The following is a 14,656-nucleotide window of genomic DNA, read 5'->3' on the forward strand; positions in this document are numbered from 1 at the left end:
GTAAGTGGAAATATTGCTTTATTTTATTTCTGTAGGAACTGTCCCTTTAAATATTGATGCCAGTTGAAGGACAATAAAATGTTCTCTTTATAATTCAGAGCAGGGATATGCATTATAGCGATCGCATTCATCAGGCAGGGTGACGTTGCTAGGAGGTGTCCCGCAGCCGTATCCATGAGCCTCACCCTTTAATGATGAGGTAATAGCATTGCTTTGTGGATTGGGAGACCGGGGCTTGGTTGCATCATCTGGCACATCGGTGTCAGAGCGGGCTGTGCTGGTGTGAGTTAGAGCACAGGGGAGCACTCAGTCAGAGGGGAGGGCAGTGGAGCAACCAGACGGGGTGATGTCACAAGGAAGAACACAGCAGGCTCATTTTCCACCTCTCCAAGGTGACTGGCCTTTGGGCAACGAGGGAACATTACAGTGCTGCAGTGTAAACTCTTCAGCTGCTCGAGAATTCCCTCCTCGCCACTCTGCTGCATATGAACCTTTCCTCACTTTCCAGGTTTGCAAAGTAGGCCTAAATCATTTATATTATTTATATAAGCTTCGTATGTGGCATAGTGCATTGCCACTTTTTGAATTATCTTCACTGAGGAACTGTACAATCAATTTTTTTTTTCAGCTTAAATAATTTTTAAAGGCCACAATATAACAATTGTATTTTCTCAAATTTACAAGAAATTTATTTGAAAAATAATATGAGTAATTTGGATGCAAAGCAGCCTATGTGCTTTATAAATATGATAGAGGAGGAGTTCTGACTGGCATATCTGCTGGATGTTAATTTCAGCCCACAGGGTAATCACACTACTGCTTGAGTAAAATGTAAATGCCATGGTCCTTGCGCAAGAGACATCGTGGTATACAAAGGACCAATGTGAAATCCTCCTGTAATGCAGGAAAAACTTAAAATCTCTTAAAAATGTTATTTGTTTTCTTTGGTTGTTTATGTAAAACATAATTATTTAAAAATATGATTTTTATTGCATGGGGTCTCAAATGTTGTGTAAAGATTTAAGACCTGCATTGTGACCGAAGATGTTTTTATGCAGATTTTTAGCTGCAACTGCACACTCCCATTAAAAGGTCCCTATATGCAACAATTATACATATTATAATATATTGTCTACAGAAAACGCGGATAAATTTGATATATTTGCACAGTACGCTGTGCAGAGCACTGTGCGTAGCAATTTTAAGTTCAAAGCTGCAAGTTATAACTGGCTATTTCTCGCATCAATCACAGCATCCTCACGAATAAATGTTCAGCGATAAAGAAAAGGCAGCTGAAAATCGATTGGTCGCTGTGTCTCTCGCCGAGCCCTCTAACTGGTTCGTTCAGCCTCCCCCGTCTCGCACTGTCTCGCGGTAGCGGAGTGCTTCAGGAGGCACGGCTGTGCTCGATGCGCTGTGTTGTTTCTGTCTGAAGTTGAGCAGTGCATTTCTTGAGGTGGCTGTAAGATAGCTAACGTTAGGGAATAAACGCATATACTGTGTCCCAAGGCCTCGCAGTATCCCAGAATATTCCTCGTAGAATCCGAAGAGGACATCATCTGTTTGCTATACAGGTGGGTGGAAGGCATTGGTTTTTTAAAATGACAAATATCATTTAATTACCCCTTCTCACAGCAAGGGCTCGCTAGCTAGCTAACAGGCTAACTACAGTGTATTGCATTGGACAGGGCTAGAACATTAATAGCTAGCAAGCTAGCCAGTCAACATTGTGTCCAAACGCTTATATTTGACACGTAGCTAGCTTGCAGACTGTCTTTCTACGGAATCAGTTAGGCTAGCGACTTTCTTGGCAAGCCATCAAGTTGAAGACATTAAACGGGTGCTCGTTCGTTGAATCATTCTAGTTTGCTTGCTCGCTAGCTTCGTGTCTCTGGGATGATGTGCCACGAAGCTAACCAGCTATTTAGCTAACTTAGCTAGCTCACCGTTATATTTCATGCTGTGTAGCAAGCGAGCGTGATGTTTACATTTACTTAGAGTGGCTTGTTAGATAGCTGGCTGTGCACCTCCAGAGAACTGCTTTTCTGCTCAGTGTAGAATTCCCGTGCATTAATTTCGCAAGCGGCAGACCAACCAACCGGGTAGTTTTGTACTCCTACTAACATCGAGGTGCTCGTGTTCACCCAACCTTCTCCTGCCTCTGTAACTGGACTTTTATTGCAACCACAGAAGTAAGTGTCTTGTACCTACCTCGTGCGATCCACAATTCAGTGAGTTCGTCAGTATTGTTTTTGCATTCTTCTTCAGTGAGTGTTTGCTGTGTGCATCATGGGATTTGGGTAGTTAGCTGACAGTATTGGCACAGCATGATTCTGAATTCCAATCCAGCACTGCTACGCACAGGTACTGTTGATCTGACCTCCAGTAGAGACGGATCGGCGTTGTCCTTGTTTTTATCGCTGAATGTGATTCGTGTATGAAATATTTTGGCCTCATCTTTTCTATTTTGATGTACCGGCGTAGGTGTAATAAACGTATTGTGTAAATTCTTATCCTCACGTAGGTCCTGCGGCACGAATTGGTCCGAGTGATCGCTTGTACACGAACCTTAAATCCGCACAGATGTTACTTGCTACGTTACCACATCATGTATTCGGGGTGATGCATGGTTTTGATTGGCGGTGGTCTGGCATGATTGTACTTTTTATATCCTCATAATCTGTTTCTGTTGTCATTATTTGCCAAGTTTATCCATTCTGCCCAATAACTCTTGAACACCGGGAATGCCATATATGGGCTCGTTTCTTCAGCCGTCCATGGAGGAATTTTACTAATCTAGGTAAAGTACAGGTTGTCTTTTGCAAGCTTTACTTACCCAAGTCGCGCACGCCAAGCTGCAGTGGTTCAGTTCCTTTCCGGGAATAGTGCAGTGGCCTGTGTGCTGTGTTGATTTTTAATGTAAAAAAAAAAGCTATGATCCGGCTTTGGCAATCTGCTATCGAAGTGAAAGTTATTTATGCGTGTCCTTCCAAACCCTATTTACCCCCCACACCCCACACTTTAATGAACATCCTTTTTATTATCCCATGTATTTTATTACTCCCTCACAAAAATAGATCCTCTTTTTCCAGTGGCAGATATTTTGTGCGTATACTATAATCGAAGATAGAGGAGAGAAATTGATCAGTTGGTTTGGTCTTGCTTGAATGACAAAGATCAATAAGCGTCTCAATAAAACAATCAATTCCTTCTAAATAGTCTTTGAACAAAACCTTCAGAGTGCAGCTTTTAATGCTAAAATGGACTCCGATAACGACCTGAAATTCCAGCCCTGTGAGCGAGCGTGCCCGTGAGTGCGCGCTCGCTTTCCAGCTGTAGCCTTGACTGTCTGGCTGTGTCTTCTGTTCCAATAAAGCCTGCCTGTGTTCTGCACATTAAACAGTGCAAGCCGTGACTGGTTTGCCCTTCATTTGTGCATGGTTCGCATAGTTTCATTTCTTTTTTTCGGCAGGTTAAATTATGTGTCTAAGAAATTGAAAAGGTTACGTCTGACTGTTCGCAGTGTGGGCTCTGCTTTGTTCGCGCAATCTCGCCCTGGCTCCGGGGGCAGCGCCGCGCCTCGCGTAGGTGGGCAAAGCTGGCTCTCGTCCTGCCCGCTCTGAGCGGGTTTTATCTCCGGGCTTTAGCGCGGATCAGCCACATCTGGTCGGCAGCGTTTACCAGCGCCGGAGCCTGCTTTTCAGCTGGCAACAGCCGCAGCGGAGCGACAAACTCGCGTCAGAAGGAGGGGTTCAGAGCGGCTCGGCCAGTGAAAAGCTTCCTCAACACCAGCGACTTGTTATATCACCTATTCATACCTATCTGCTGTTGCCTGTAATGTGTACCAGTTACCAAAAAACCCCCCCAAAAACATGAAAGAAAATCGGTGGTGTGTCAGTGCAAGGTCCTGTTTCAGATAAGCCTATGGGGACAGATAAGGAATTGAGATTGTCCTCATGATCTCTTAAGCAGTGTATTATTAGTTTAAGCACCCTGTTGAGACTTTAATTATCTAGGAAGCACGCTAAATGTCAGGGGGTTCATAACATTTAAATAATGGTTCAGGCAGGCTTTCTTTCTCTTTTTGGCTCACTTCATTGGCAAACACAGACATTGTTATACAATTAAAACTGGCAATGTCAAATGGCCGCAATGTTGTAGTTGTATCATGTCTCTAACACAGGCAAGGCTGTAATATGATATTAAAATATACAGTACAAATTGACCAGAGTATTTTTCAAAAAGTGCTAAGTATCAACAAGACTGCTTTCTTGGGTCCTTCATAATGTGAATGTGTGTTAACCCACGGCAAAGACCCCATGCTGTACCAAGGCCAGCTCTTTCTGTTGCCATCAGCAACACTGAGGCACACTGGGTATGGTAAATGGTTGGCATTTATATAGCGCCTTTATCTAAAGCGCTGTACAATTGATGCTTCTCATTCACCCATTCATACACACACTCACACACCGACGGCGATTGGCTGCCATGCAAGGCGCCGACCAGCTCGTCAGGAGCATTTGGGAGTTAGGTGTCTTGCTCAGGGACACTTCAACACAGCCCGGGTGGGGGATTGAACCGGCAACCCTCCGACTGCCAGACGACTGCTCTTACTGCCTGAGCCATGTCGCCCCATATGTCTCCCAGCCCTTCCTTCATGATGACATTAAATTCTCGGGTTTATTTCTGGCTTCATATGTTGTAAAACTTTTGAATCGGCTCCCCCTTCCTCCCTCAGAAATGAATAACAAGCGCTGCTTTCATGTGAAAGAGTGTCTCATAACTATGAGTAATATGTCAGTTAAGGAGCAGGCTTTTTAAATATGAGTGATTATTTAAGTCCCACTGCTAATTAGAAGCAGGCGGTTGCTTCTGTGCGCATGAAAGTGCTTCCTAAGGATTAATTAGTTAATTTTATGAGTTTTAGCACATAGATAAAGTTACATGAGTCAGTAGGTGTTGCTTGCTTTTTGAGTGGTTGTTGAGTGCTCTGCGGTTTCTTCCCCCAGTGAGTCACTTGAGGCATTCAGGATAGTTCCTCTAGGGGCTACGCTACTAAACAAACTATCTGCATTATTTAATGTGTGACCTGATTTATCTCTAGAGCTTATATATACCCCCTTCTCTCTCTCTCTCTCTCTCTCTCTCTCTCTCCCGCTCTCTCCCTCTCTCTCCCTCTCTCCCTCCCTCCCTCCCTCTCTCTCTCTCTCTCTCCCTCCTTCTCTCCCTCTCTCTCTCTTTCTCTCTCTCTCTCTCTCCCCCTCTCTCTCTCCCTCTCTCCCTCCCTCTCTCTCGTCTCAGGAGCCCTCGTGTCCCTCCGCTCCCCGTCCTCACTTGGGCAGCGCACGCCCCCCGTTAGCGACAGCTCCCGTTGCCTTGGCGATGGGCTTTAAGTCGAGGTGGCCTTAAATTCTCACCTCAGACACGTTCGGGTATTGTCTGGCTGAAATCTCCCGGCCGGTATCCGGGGAGAAGATCAGCCGGCTCGGTGACTGTGGCGCGGCCCTTCCTCCGCATCGGCTGGGCCGCAGCGCGGTTAGCGGGATCCGCTGCGGATTACCGTCGCCCGCCCCTCTGGGACCGGCGGCCAGCGGGGGCCAGCGGGGGCGCTTGTGTCTCTCCCGGCGCAGGTCTGTCAGCCTCCTCCAGCCCTACGCTCAGGGCCCGGGCGGCTCGGTGTTATCTCCCCCCGTGCGCTCCCTGGGGCGGGGGTCCCCGTGCGGCGGGGCGTGACCACGCCGGGGCGCACGCGGAGCGAGAGTGCGTCAGCGTGGAGCTCCGTCCTCCAGGGTCGCCCCCTCAGACGCGCGGGGAGAGCGGGCCCCGTCTCCCAAAAGTGACCGCGAATCCCGGCTCTGCTGCCCGTCAGAATATCTTTTCATTGTGAATAACATCTTAAACTTTAATGTGAATGTGTTTTTGGGGAACTGCAGTGTTATTAAAATGGAGGATTTGAATTAAGTGATATATTTGAAAGTTGCAGCGTATAAGCACAGATTGTACTGAATGTTTTTGAGGCTGCATTCATACAGCTTTTAAATATTACAGTGGAGGGTTACCTTGGGAGCCCTTCAGAGCTCAGTGAAACGATGGCCTTGCAGCTCTGCTGACTGCGTTCGGTCACTGTTTCCTGTTTTTAATTGTGAGTCTGGAGAGGGAATGTGAGCTGGGCTCCGGCCACAGAGTTCCTGCTTATAGTTTCTGCACTCGTGGAGCAGAGGGAGGGCGTGAACTTCCTGTTTGAACCGTGCGAAGAAGTCCCATCACTGCAGTTCAAAGACAACTCTGGGTACTCTGGAATTCATGCAGTACATATTCCCACAATCACTGTCAGCGCACTCCAGGGAGGCGCAGGGGAAAGGCCCCAAAGTGTTTGTCTTGTCTTGTTATTTGTTGGTTGGTTGTTGGTTGAAATTACAGTACACATTCCCACAATCAGTGTCGTACCACTCCACAGAGGCACAGGGGGAAGGCCCCAAAGTGTTTGTCTTGTCTTATTTGTTTGTTGTGTGGATATATTTCCACAACCACAGTGTTTATTTTACTTCTGTATTCTTTTATCTACAATGTGTTGTCGTTATAATTCTTTGTAATTGGCTCAGTGTAAAGTACTCTGAGCTACATTCTGTCTATTAAAGGTGCTATCTAAATAAGGCTTATTATTATTATTATTATTTTCTCACTTTGTGCCTTTACGTCTTTTGATGGAAAGGCCGTTAAACCTGGGTGTGTTTTTAATGACTTTCTTCGCGGTGGCCCCTGCTTTGGCTCCGCTACAGGCCGGTCAGTGTGGTGGCAGCAGCGGGATTATGGGAAGTGCCTCGGCCGTGGCCCAGGAGGCAGATGGTCCGCTCCGTGCTGCTTATCCCCCGCCTCTGACCAGGAAATCCTCTTTAAATTGCTTTTTACCTCGCCCCTGAACCTGGCGCTGGAGTGGCCGTGCGGCCCCTCGGCCCTGATAGACTGCCTGTGGAAGTGGACAGGTGTCCAACGCTCCGGCCACCGCACCAGGCTGGGGAGCCGTGTCAGGTTTTTTTGGACGGCCGTCGAACACCGCCCGCCGCGTTCTCCGCATCCCCGGCACACGACGGAGTGGGAGTCTCGTGAGATTGGTACTGAACAACAGCAGTTCCATTGGTCATAACATAACATAGCATAGCATAACATAACGGCGAGAACAGGCTAGTCAACCAAGCAGTGCTCGCCTTTTCCTACCCCTACCCACACACAATGGCATGACGTGAAGAATACTCGACGTTTTCCGACCACTAAAGTGTACCAAGTACTTGGGTGTTCCAAGTTGGCCTCGATGGATGCTGGACATAGGATGCCTGTTCTGTTTCTTAAATGTTTGTTTGAGATGCTGGGCCGTCTCATGTGGTCATTTCATTCCTCTAGACTGTCTGCTGTCTGCTGTTATCACGTCTGTGTGCCAGCGTAATGAATCGTGCTGCACATTCGGTGGTAATAGTGTGTATTTCGTTTGATAGCGATGCCACATCTGAAGTTCCTTTGGGACAGATGAAGTGATTATATTCTAATGAATGTTAAACGGTAGGTTAACTGAGCAGGGAGTTTTTGATCTAAATGCAACTGCTTTTGTGCCACAAAGAGAGGCCGTTTTCTTCTAATCATTTTTAATAACCTCCTTCTGTATTCTGTTACATGGTAACACAAGGCACACGCAATCATAAGCTGTCATGAGTATTTGGGAGGAAAATGGAATGTGCATTTTTAAAACCGTTTTAACACTTGAGTGATCCGCATTTGATATTAATGAGGGTATTGTGCATAGTCGGATGGAAAATTGTTCAGGGAAGCGACAGTTTTAAAAAGGTGCATGGGCGCCACCATTGGTGACTAGACCAAGTCTACGGTACATGGGTGAATCCACTCTGGGTTAGAAAAGGGGAATATTCACACATTATGCATGGAAGGAGTGTACAAGTCACCATTCTAGGTGTGTTACTTGTACACTTGTCCAAATTTCGGTGTCTTATTTTTGGTTTTCTCAATAATGTTTATAAATTAAATTGTGACATCTATAGACCGGATGTAACTTCACCAGGTTTGTGACATGCAATATGACTTCAGCCCAAAATGATTTTATAGAATCATTAGGAATGCTGGTTAGGTTCTGTGCAGGCAAGCTGGAATTGTAAATGGACTGTGTCGTATCCCTTATGAGCACCAATAATCAGTATTGCAGACACCTGTGTGATGAGAGGGTGTTTTTGGCACATTAAGAATTTTTGCTGCATCATCTTCAGCTTTGAGCTTCACGTGCTGCAACAGACAAAAATCTAGTCTCTTACATAACGTCTCCAGCAAGAACTCCCTTTCTCCTGGCTCTTTTCATTAGACCAAGAGCACAGGAGAGAGAGGGAAAGAAAGAGAGAGGGAGGGCGAGAGAGCTGTGGAAGACAATGGGAAAACAGGCTATTGACGGAGCTAAAAATACGGACAAATGGCGAAAATGAAAAAGCTTATTGAGGCGTGGCGGGAACATGAGCGCCTATTCCGTTTGGCTGCTGGCGGAAACGCAAACGCAGGAAACGGGCGACGGCGCGGGTATGGGAGCCGGCCGTCAGCCTGACGGAAGCGCGCTGGCCTCGGGTCCCGGGGCTGTGCAGGGCCGCAGCGCTGACCGGTACCCGCCGCCATATGGCTCTTATTATTGCCAAGTCCTGAGGTGGTCACACGCTGCGACCCCCGACTGCTGGGCTCCTGCCGTTCCAGCCCCGCGCTCACTCCGCCGCATGCTCCGCCATTTTAATGTCCCGCGCTTCCGCCCGAGAGACCCGCGGGGTTTAATTCCACCCTCGTTCCTCCCCGTTTCTCCCGGCCGCGTTCGTAATCTCGCTGCCGCGGCCCCCGGTCTGCGAGCGACGCGCGCTCTCGTCCGGGAAACGGCTGCTCCTGTCGGCCATTGCGGCTCTCCCCTCCGCGGCCCTCCATTTCGGCTCAGACTGCCACGCGTTGGAGGACTGCGCTCCGCGCGGAGGCCGGCGCACGGGCGGGAGCTGGCAGTGTCGTCCTCCTGTCCTTGTGCCTGGTTTGGCAGGATGGGGTATCTGTTGGGCGCCGCGTCCCACTGACTGGGTTTAATTATTTGCGCAGCACTTATAATGAATGTCAGGCTGTTCATGGAGGGCCGTGTGAGTGCCGGCTTTCTGTCCAACTCTCTAATTGGCCCGAGTCAACTATTCATGTAGATGCACGGTACATCGTGTCCCCGAATGCACCGCGGCGAAATACTGACTGTGAAACCCTTTAAGAAAGTGCTGGAAGAAGTACTCATTTCACAAAGCAAAGGCAGAGACTGGGAGCGAAACCCAGCATGCACGTCTCCCTCTGGGGTTTGAGTTTTACATTCCTGAAATGAAACGTGGCTCGCTCATCTGCCTGGGCTAATATAGTACAGACCGATATCTCAATGAAACGTAGCGCACTCATCTGCCTGGGCTAATGTAGTACAGACCGATATCTCAATGAAACGTAGCGCACTCATCTGCCTGGGCTAATATAGTACAGACCGATATCTCAATGAAACTTAGCTCACTCATCTGCTCTGGGCTAATGTAGGACAGACCGATATCTCAATGAAACTTAGCTCACTCATCTGCTCTGGGCTCATTTAGTACAGACCAATATCTCAATTAAACTTAGTATCCAATGCATACAAGTGAGCTAATAGACTAGTATCAAAGTGAAACATAGCTCACTTGTATGCATTGGGTAATATACTAACAGACTAATTTCTCAGTGAAATGTAGCTCACTTGAATGCATTGGGTAATACACTAACAGACTAAAATCGAATGAAAGATAGATCACTTGTATGCACTGGGTAATACACTAACAGACTGATATCTGAATGAGAGATAGATCACTTGTATGCACTGGGTAATACACTAACAGATAAGCAGTAGCTTGGCAGAAAGTGACCCAGGGGTGACATAATCCTGTCTTGACCACTGATGCGGAACACACTTGCTAACCGAGAATCCATGCATGTATTTTAATTGGCTGGCACGGCCGGGTCTGTGCCAGTCTGTCGATTCCCGGTGTAATGAGGTCAGCCTCGTGCCGCGTACGCAGACACCACGCAACACGTGCTGAAACCCGCGCTGTTTTAGCACAATAAGGCCCGTTTGTGTAGCCGGCTGTAATTTGAGAACGCATCACCATAAACAGTGATGGATATGCCTGCTGGAGCACATGTGGTTCCCCCCCCCCGCCCCCTCCGCCTTCGTCTGCTCATCCTCTCCCTGTTTTTCCTGGCAGGCCGGCGGAGCAGAACCGGGCCGGCTCGGAGGATCCGAACGGACGTTTTCAGGAGCCCATTCCCACCGCCGGCCTGGTGTTGTTGAAGGTGAGGGCTTGCTAAATGTGTTTTTCCAGACGAGCACCTGGTGCTCTGGGTCAGCCTGCGAAGGGGGGACCCTCACGGGGAATACAGACCTTTCCCCCGCGCCAGCGCCAGGCAGGAGCCAAATGGCAGCAGAGTGATTAGCTGCCTCGCTCCCCGCTCTGAGAAAATGAATTAATTGCCTCGCAGGAAATGATTGCGTGTTGTTTGCTTGGCGCCCCGGCGCCCGTCTTCTCAGCTGTCTGTTTTTTTCAGTTTATTTCTTTGTCTGAAAAACGCGGAGAGGAGACAATGCGCCGTGAGATTTAGGAAAGGCTGCGGAGGATATTCTCTTCAAAGCTCGAACGCGCCGTTTCCAATCCTGTCCAAGTCCCCCGGTGGGTTGCCAGCTCTGCTCCCGCCGCCTCTCCTCTCATCCTGAAGCGTCTCCGCCGCCCGTCTCCCACGGCGACTCGCTCCGGGCCTGCTCCACGCCCCCTCGCTGCGATTGGCCGCGGAGGAAGGCCCGCGTCTTCAGCGGTTGAAATCGGATCGCCGGCTTTCTGGTCATCTGGTATTTTATTACGAGCTAGCCGCTGAAGAAGAACCGGCGTTAGCTGATAGCTACCGTTATTGGACCGAAGGCTGAAACGAATACGAGCAGACGCTCTAAAAACGTCCGAGCCGCTTCCATTCGCCGATTCTTTGAAAAGAATCCCGGTCGTATAAGTGCGTAATTATTCATTTCGTTTTTTTTAACCGCAGAAGGAAAAAGCTGAATACTGTTGCCGGCTGAAAAGAACAACAAAATGACCTATTCCTTGTTTGGTGCCGTTTCAAATTATTATGGAGAGTGTTTATTTTAATTTTAATGTGATGCAGCAGCCCTGCCGAGGCTGTGAAGACGCCTCCCTTTCATGTTCGGGCCCGATAAGGGCGGCATTAGTCTGAAGATGAGGCAGCACTTTTCACGGACCGCGCTTTGCATCGAAAACCCGAAAGCAGCTCAAGGATTCGCTCCGGGTGAAGGCCGTATGAAAATCTGATTGAAACGCCTCATTTGAATTCCGGCCGGATTTTGGATAAAACCCAACCCGCCATCCCTCTCTCACACAGACACAGGCACAGGCGCAGACACACACACACGCTAAAATGAACAAATTAAACGCTGTCAAATGATAATTAGGAGGTCAGCTCTGATGCGTGCGTATTAAAAAGAGTGAATCTCGCACCTGTGATGTTTTTGAAGACTCTCCTCTGGTGTTAGCTGTTGTTACAGCGTTGGGGACCGTGGAGAGGGCAGAGCGGAGCTTTAATTAAGATGTGTGTGATATTTCTGAGGGCTAATTACAGCGCAGGGTGCCGGGGAGCAGGGGGAGATCTGACTCTGATCTCCGGTGAGGAGAGGTGTCGAGCGCGAAGCGGAGAGAGCGGGATCTGGAGAGTAAATTAGCCCTCCCCGCTCTCTGATGGCGAGGCCTATTTTTAATACGGCGATGGTGGCGGTAATGAGCATCTAAAGCCCCGTTAGAGAGGGGAAGCGCTGGGGGGGGGGGTTAGCGGCTGGCTGGTTGGCGTGGTAACGCAGGCTGGCTGTCGTCCCTGCGGTCCTGGTCTTTGATAGCCCCCTGACCCCCGCGCCGACCCCTGCCGAATCGCTCCCAAATCTCTGGAGCTGACTGCTGTTCTCCTTTTATCTCTCTCTGTCTCCCGCTCCTTTCCTCCTCCTCCCCCCCTCTCTCTCTCTCTCTCTCTCTCCATTTGTCTTTCTCTTCCTCCCTCTCTCCCCCACCCCTGCATCTCCCTCTCTCTGTTTCTCTGGGTTGGAGGCTCATCTTCGCTTGGGCCTCCCTCTCACTCCACCTGTGTCCCTCCTGCAAGGGCCGGGCCCCGGCCCCTAAAGAGAGAGAGGTTACCAGCGGCCCAGTCCGGTCGCCCGCGGGGGTCCAAACGGGCACGAGCGCGCGGTAACATTCCTCAGTTTTTCGCGGGAGTGCCGAACAGGCGCCGCAGACAGAAGGCTCTAATGGATGGGAGGCATGCGGGATCGATACAGCACAGCAGCCGGTCGAGGTTTATGGTGCCCGTCACACCACTAATCAATGCACAGCCAGTGTAGCGGGGCTCTGCTGGGCAGCGGGGGGGGGTTCAGCCCGGCTTTGTGGAGTTCAACAGTTTCATCACGCAGGTTTTGTAGGTTGACTTGAGGTCAGGGAGTTTAAGTGCGGTGTCACTCCCTTTGTTGTGCAGATTTAGGGGTGTGCTGGGGCTTGTTTAATTGCGCATCTGCCTCGCACGCTCTTCCGCGGGGACAGATGGAGCCAGCGCCGTGGCTGGCTCTGAGTGACTGTCTCAGTCACTCCGTTTCAGCAGCGGAGGCCTGGAGTCTCTCACGGACATGAAGGGCCGGGGACTCGCCGCGGGTTTTGAGCCGCCGCGATTACCTCGCCGAGCCGAAGGCCTCTCTCTCTCGCTCAAAGCACCCGGCTCCACTATATACCCCCCCGTGAGCTCCCCTAGCAACCACAGCTGGCCAATCGGCAGCCCTGCAGGCCGGCTCCCCGTCCCCGCTGCGGGGTGCGGAGGTTTATCCCGGCTGATTCTGGAGCCGGCTTCTCTCCGTCTGCGCGGCGCGGTAGCTTAGGAGACTAACACCGCCCGCGTTCTGGGGCTGGGATGTGTCGGCTTCTGTAAGAGACGCCTGTATTACGACCCAGCCGTCTGGCTGTGGAATGCACGGCGCCGTCGGCGGTATCGGAAAGCCTGCCGATTTGGCCCGGGCGCCCGTCTTTACCTGGGGGGCCCGCGGAGGCCTCCCCTCAGCTCCCGGGGTGCGCGCCGCGGGGGCGGTCGGGCTGCGGTCTCGGCCTCCGCTCTCCCACGCTGGGCTCTGCTGAAAGAGCGGGGCGGCCTGCGAGTCAAACGGAGCCCGGAGCCGCGGCGATGAGTAATCTCCACAGCCCCCTCTTCCCTGCTCTCCATTCATGTCTGCCTGCCTTTCTGACGGCTGCTCGCACCGCGGCGCGGCCTGCCGCAGTGCTGGGGAGGCTCGTCTGCACGGGGGCGCCTGGCGGAGGTCTGTGGGGCCTGGGCTGTCTGCCGTAAAGACCCGCGCGTTTGCATATGGAAAAGACACGTCTGCTGCCGACAGGCTCTTTCAGTTTCGCATTGATGTGGCTCTCTGTGTCTCTCCCTCTGTGTCTCTCCCTCTGTGTCTCTCCCTCTGTGTCTCTCCATTTGTGTCTCTCTGTGTGTCTCTCTCTCTGTCTGTCTCTCACTCTCTATCTCAGTGTCTCTGTCTCTCTATCTCAGTGTCTCTGTCTCTCTATCTCAGTGTCTCTGTCTCTCTATCTCAGTGTCTCTGTCTCTCTCTGTGTTTCTCTCTTTCTGTCTCTCTCTCTCTCTCTGTCTCTCACCCTCTCACCCTCTCACCCTCTCACCCTCTCACCCTCTCACCCTCTCTCCCTCCCTCCCTCCCTCTCTCTCTCCCTCCCTCCCTCTCTCTCTCTCTCTCTCTCCCCCTCTCTCCCTCCCTCCCTCTCTCTCCCCCTCTCTCCCCCTCTCTCCCTCCCTCTCTCTCCCTCTCCCTCTCCCTCTCTCCCTCTCCCTCTCCCTCTCTCCCTCTCCCTCTCCCTCTCCCTCTCCCTCTCCCTCTCTCTCTCTCTCTCTCTCTCTCTCTCTCTCTCTCTCTCTCTCTCTGAGAGTACCATCGCTCCTCACAGCAGAACGTCTGGGGAGGGAGGGGTGGATGTGTGGACAAAAATCCTCCTAATTGCTGTGTCTACAAATGTTTATCTGGTGATTAAACACTCCGCTTTCTCCGATTCAATAAATATACGCTGTAATAATAATCCTTTAACACCGTGCCGATTCAACAGCGAGGCTGCGTCAGTGTAGGAACCGGGCATCTGTCCGTGCGGCCCCGCAGAACGCGTAAAGAACGAGGTCACGTGGCGTTCACAGCCCTCCCTCTCGCTCGATCACCTCAGCGCTGCGCACCTTCAGCACCGCGGGGCCCATGCCAGGTGCGAACCCTCGCAGCAGACAGTCACCGTTGTGTCACTTCCTGTTAGTCAGGGCTTGGGTCTGATAGCCTGCAGTGTCTGACTGCAGGGGATCGGGGTCTGTGGCTATTCATAGGGCTGTGTGACTGTGTGTGTGACTGTGTGTGTGTGTGTGTGTGTGTGTGTGACTGTGTGCGTGTGCTTGCTGTGTCATTCGGAGTGCTGTGTGGTTGGAGCGGACACGTGCGAGCGCACTTTGGCACATGTACACATTGGCGCGTATACACACATTCAGATAAACA

General features: G+C 50.6%; 1 protein-coding gene across 2 annotated transcripts in view; it reads left to right on the forward strand.

The window, feature by feature from the left end:
• Positions 1-1,366: 1,366 nt before the first annotated feature.
• The window catches only part of LOC133111817 (D-glucuronyl C5-epimerase B), a 51,893-nt gene continuing 38,603 nt past the window's right edge, over positions 1,367-14,656 (forward strand). The window contains exons 1-2 of one of the 2 annotated variants that reach the window (XM_061222416.1): positions 1,367-1,574; positions 10,287-10,374. The gene's annotated coding sequence lies outside the window, so the exon portion shown is untranslated. Of the gene's footprint in view, positions 1,575-2,026; positions 2,193-10,286; positions 10,375-14,656 lie in introns of those variants that run through there. The other variant, XM_061222417.1, reaches the window with a different exon arrangement.

Source organism: Conger conger, chromosome 15 (assembly GCF_963514075.1).
Source record: "Conger conger chromosome 15, fConCon1.1, whole genome shotgun sequence".
NCBI classification, from domain to species: Eukaryota; Metazoa; Chordata; class Actinopteri; order Anguilliformes; family Congridae; genus Conger; species Conger conger.